Source organism: Thunnus thynnus, chromosome 1 (assembly GCF_963924715.1).
Source record: "Thunnus thynnus chromosome 1, fThuThy2.1, whole genome shotgun sequence".
NCBI lineage: Eukaryota > Metazoa > Chordata > Actinopteri > Scombriformes > Scombridae > Thunnus > Thunnus thynnus.
The window spans coordinates 36,357,358-36,362,775 of NC_089517.1; the positions used below are offsets into that span (position 1 = coordinate 36,357,358).

At 39.9% G+C, this 5,418-nt stretch overlaps 1 long non-coding RNA gene across 1 annotated transcript; it reads left to right on the top strand.

Annotated features, from left to right (window-relative positions):
- Positions 1–3,615: 3,615 nt before the first annotated feature.
- Positions 3,616–5,041, top strand: LOC137189613 (uncharacterized). Its single transcript, XR_010929675.1, has 2 exons — positions 3,616–3,856; positions 4,725–5,041. It is a non-coding gene; the product is annotated as an uncharacterized lncRNA (long non-coding RNA).
- Positions 5,042–5,418: the final 377 nt, after the last annotated feature.

The following is a 5,418-nucleotide window of genomic DNA, read 5'->3' on the forward strand; positions in this document are numbered from 1 at the left end:
GCGCTTTATAAATAAAATGTATTATTATTATTATTATTAATAAGTGAGTGTACTGACCTGAGCAAAGTAGCATTTCATTTTTTTATCAACTGATTTTTTGTGCTATTTCCTCTTTCCAGATTAAGGTACACAGTCTCAATGTGACAAGTGACACAGCTTAACAGTAGCTACAAGTTCGTGCTTCCCTTCAGGGGTGTGAATAGAGGTGCATCACAGCACACCTCTGACTACAACCAAACACGATGTGGTTGGTTGCTCTTGACCTTTTCTAATACAGTGGAGCCAGTGGAAATATTTGTACTTTTAAGATTAAGTTTTGTATTTCCAGCAGTGTTACAGTAATGTGATTACTTTTTTTCAGTAATGAGCACTGTAAGGGATGACATTTAGAAATTCAGTAATTAACTTACAGTTTCTAATCCCAGTAACTCTCTGTTACTTCAACAGTTCAGGGGTTGACTGGTTTGTTGTCTTACTGGTAGTTTGATGGTAGTTTTTACCATTATGTCCAGAAAACTCTTTCAGAGTGTGTTTCTTTTGTAATATGGCAAAAAGTTTTTTCCGGGCTCAGAGGTGCCAATGAGCTGCTTAACTTGAATAGCACAGATATTCAAGGTCTTCCTGAATCTTTCCTCGCTCTGTTTTGTAGAGTGACACCAGCCACCCTGCAAAGAAACCTCGTCTCAGCAGCTTGTCTCATGGTTTGATAACTACCCAATATCTTGTTAGATAAAGCATTCTGCATAAATTACTGTCTCTAATTTGGCTTCCTTATAGTTTCATTAAAACTGCTTCTGAAATGTTTTGTCTTCCTGAGGTTGAATCAGTGATGTAGCAGGTTTGTAGCACAGCACATCTATGTGTACATAAACAGACACAGCAGATGCATGTGTGCAGGTATACAATACTACATAAATCTATGTGTGTGTGTTGTGTGTTCACAGTGTGTACCTCCTCTGTGTGCACTGTGCAGTCATGTGTATACATGCTGTCACGTCTGGCTCAGCTCAGTCTGAGCTCCTGCTGCACTGGACCATAAATCAGACTGGCATGACTGTCTCAACATGGTGGATCAGTAAGGAGCTGCTCTGGCATGTTGCACCCCACCCTCCCCCTCCACCACCAACCCCCCATCTGACAATGAATCATATCAGGATAATAATGAACCATTTAACGTCCTGTGTGTTGATTTATCAGATGTGCTGGAGTGGCTAATTTAAAAATATAACGCCATAAGTCATCCGGCAACTGAGCAGTTTGCTGGCTGGCTGCCCTCTGTGGAGTGTGTGAGAGTGAGTGTGTGTGTGTGTGTGCATGTTGAGGGATGGTGACTGTATCCCTGTGTGTATGTCCGTTTGCTCCATTGTTCTCCAGTTGTTGATCTGGGCATCATTAGGGAATGATTAGAATGTAAAAGAGGGAATATTTTACCACATACTGGGATCATTAAATGCTGAGCTTCCTTTTGCTGTCAAAGTAATTGTCTGCAGTACAACTGGCGTGGCATTGAGTTGATCATTTGCAAAGATGCCTAGAGGTCCAGGTTAAAATCAGGCTCTCAGTCCAGTTTAACAAACAGAGAAAACGCCTGAGGGCATCTGGTGGACTGGTGGATAATGGTAACCAATAACAAAGAGCCAGATTGTGACAGGATCATGACATTATCACCCTCATTGTTTTTCTCTCTGTGTTCTGTCACCTGACTGAACACTTGCTTATGTATTATATATTGTTCACACATATGCATGTCTGTTTACTATTAATCTCACTGCTGTTTTGACTAGCATTTTGTTCCATATTTTACTCATTATACTTCTGTCTGAAACAGTACCTCTTTGCTTGTTCAACAAAAAAAAACAAAAAACTTACTACACAGATTTCCATATTTTCAATTTTCACCTCTGTTTTCCTTTGTTAAGAACACATGCTGGCTCCCAGTGTATGTGTGAGTGTTTGAACAGTAAGATTGCAGGCATTGTGGCAGCAGTCATTCTAATCTATCACCTCTGCGTGAGCCAGGGAGAGGTGAGAGAGAACAGGCTACATTTCTTAGGTCAGGGTGTTGGGAGAAGAGATGAGGGAAAAGTCCGGGGGGAGACTGTGTGAAGAGATTGTTTTAACATGTGCATGCTAGTCTGGATCTGTATATGTCTGTGTGTATAGTTTATGTGATGAGATGTTTGCCTTTGTGACCTCCCACCAGAAAAGGCAATCCATAGAAACTCTGGAGTACTTTCTGAGGGCTATATGAATACCAGTCTGTGATTGTTGAGTACATGCAGCCAAAACCTCATCTATCCATCAGCTACTACTACTACTCTTCTGTGCAAAGTATTTCCCTGTGCACAACATGTGTGTCATGCTGGTTAAATCTCATGCAAATTAAATCACACATTTTTCCTTTTGATTCAAAAAGTGTCTGGGAAACATGGAGAATCAATGGCATGTAAATTATGGGGAAGGTGTAGATAAAGACATGACTTTCCAACTCTAAAAACTCCAGAACCTCACAAACAATTGTTTAAACTAGGTGTTGTAGCTAGTCTGCATGGCCCATTTATTATTTAATACTCTTCTTAGAAACAAATTTGGTGAGACCAATTTGGGACAATGTATCAGGGCAAACCACTTAACAAACAAAACTAGGATAAGCAGGATAAAAATACCAAACGAGACAAGAAATACATTTGCAAAGAGTTTGTAAGAGGTGGTGAGTGGCGACAATGGCTGTCCCAGGCTATCTTAGCAGAGATGTCTTTGGATAATTCATGGCATAGTTAAGGTACAATTAGTAAGTGTACTGACTGCAAATCGTTTCCATTATATACACACAGGCTAGCCTACACAGACATACAAGGGGGAAGGGAATAAACAATTATCTCTATATCACAAATTAACCTTAATCCCAACAAAGATTCAAATCAAGAAACTATTTACAACCAAACTAACTATCAAAAGCAAGAAAAATAAACTTTAAGTCCTAAAGTAATTAAAGTTAACTGGATCCTGAAAGGCAGACTCCCCTCTGGCATGCCCGGTTGGCCTCTTCCACTTCCTGCCTGCCACAGTATAAGAAGCCATCTTTACTGGCACCAACTCTTTTGGCCAGAGGGAGGACTTGCCGGATCCATGAAAAAAAGACAAAGGTAAAGCATGATTTAACACAAGCAAGAAATATTAAAAACAGAATGTTAATCAAAATGCGTGCACTCAAATTAGCAAACAAACTGTCAATAATAATAAAGTGTGTGCTGCATGAAAACAAAGGACTATATGTACTGTGATTATTTGAAATGTTTGTATGTTAAGTGTTAACAAGAAAACTACTAACACTTAGCGCTGACATGTGGTGCGGCCACCACACGTATTGTGCAAATAGAGTATGTTAATATGCAATCTAACACTGCAGTAGAATGATTTAGACTGGCCAAATTAATTACACCTCACCAGATCAGACCAATCCATCAGCAGGGAACATACCAAGTATCTTCTCATGTCTGTGGGTTGGAGACTTTAGACATACAGTACATTACAAAAGATTTGAAAACAAATACAAAATACGATGACTTTATTTAGAATTTGCTTATTTTCTGTTCCTTCAAACTGTGTAGAAAAGTCTCCAGTTCCTACAGTGTGCACCTGATGTGGACGTAAACACACTCAAGTGAAAGCCAGAGTCAGAAGAGCAACTGCACACCACTTGAACACTTGACAGCCAGTGGTTTAAAGGTGTCAGAATGCGTCATCCAAAGTGCTTGCTGGAACGTCAAACAGCATCTGAAATTTGGGGGCTGCATCTGACAATTGTTGCAACTTTCTGAAACTGGCAAACAGTGATTGGCAAGTGTGTGTGGAGGTAAGACACTTGGCAGAATTTGAACATATTTTTGTGTATACAGCAAGAATGCTGTAAAGTGTGCACCATCATCCCCATATGAATGGTTCATTGCATCTCATCCTTCTCTATGATGGCCGGCTTTTCACCCTGCCTTTGAGTGTGTTTATTTGGAACAACTATTAACACTTTGCCATAGGCATGGTCGGACCATACTTTGTATGTTCTAATCATACCCTGGCCTTCTCACCTTGCTGCAGTGACGTGGAAGTGTACTCTAGGGTGTCACCTTTCAGTTATCCAGTCTTGCTGATCATGTTGCCAGTATACTTTCAACCTCTTGTTCCCTGCTGACAGAACCGCACGACACACTCTTCTGCCGTTACGACAGCTGTGTGTTCAGACATGCTTCTCTGCACACCACTATTGTGCTGAGCTGTTATTTATATACCTGTGCTCTTCCTGTTAGCTGGAAAGAGACTGACCATCCATATTTGACAGTTCTCAATTACAGCCTGTCTTCACCCACAGAACTGCTGCTCACTGCATGTTTTTTTTGTTCACTGTAAGCTTCAAACAGTGTAGCAGGCAAAAATCTCATGAAGACAGCTGTTTACAAGAGGGAACTGTTTACATTGGACACCATCACTTATACTTGATCTGTATTGGACATTTATATGAGGCATGTTTATCTATCCCTCTCAGATGATTCAATGCATATCTAGATACATTGTCCACTATATATTTCAGAAAACCATAAATGAATTTGTAACCATGTGATACAGTTCGATCTGGCTGCGGTTTAATATTGATTCAGTTCATATTCAGTAGGATTTTTATAAGGCCAGAACAGTAAGTTGTTTTTTTTTTCATTGTCATTGGTTTTCAGTTTCAACTTTCTGTCAGCATTTTGGTGAAGAGAGGAGGCCCTACATTACCCAGTATGCCTTGCGGTCCAATGAAGATATAGGGCATCATGGTGGAGATTTTGAGCCAGACTCTTGTAATTTTCGCTCTATTATTAAGCGTCCTCCCCAGAAATTGCCTTGTTCTCAACACACCTACCTGACTGTACTGTGACAAAATAATCTCAACTCAAAGCTCCACTAACACTTTTTTCTCACAAAAAATAACCTTGACAAAGAGATGCAGTAGATTATGTTATTCAGTCTGTAATGTAGCTTAATAAAATAAAACAAAATTGAATATAGACTGATGCATTCATTTTAATACATTCATATTTATTGAAATGTGGTTATCTGTTCATATAGACCCCAAGAGGCAGCACTGTTGTAAAGCTTCACTTTACATTCAGACAAACTAATGTGGCAGCTACAGTTGTTAGATTTCATCTGTGAGACCAACATTTATCTTCCAAAAGGAATTGTATCATATATCTAAATGCTGCAGAGACATTACAGCCAGCGTTAAATCACTAAAGGGCTGCACAGATCAGTTAATCCAATCATGCTCTCCCCAGGATGATGATGCAGGACTCAGGCTGCTAACAGCCGAGATGACCGGCTGGTATCACCCGGTCAGTGGCTCCTCATATCTACAAAAACGTTGCAGCAGATTTAAAC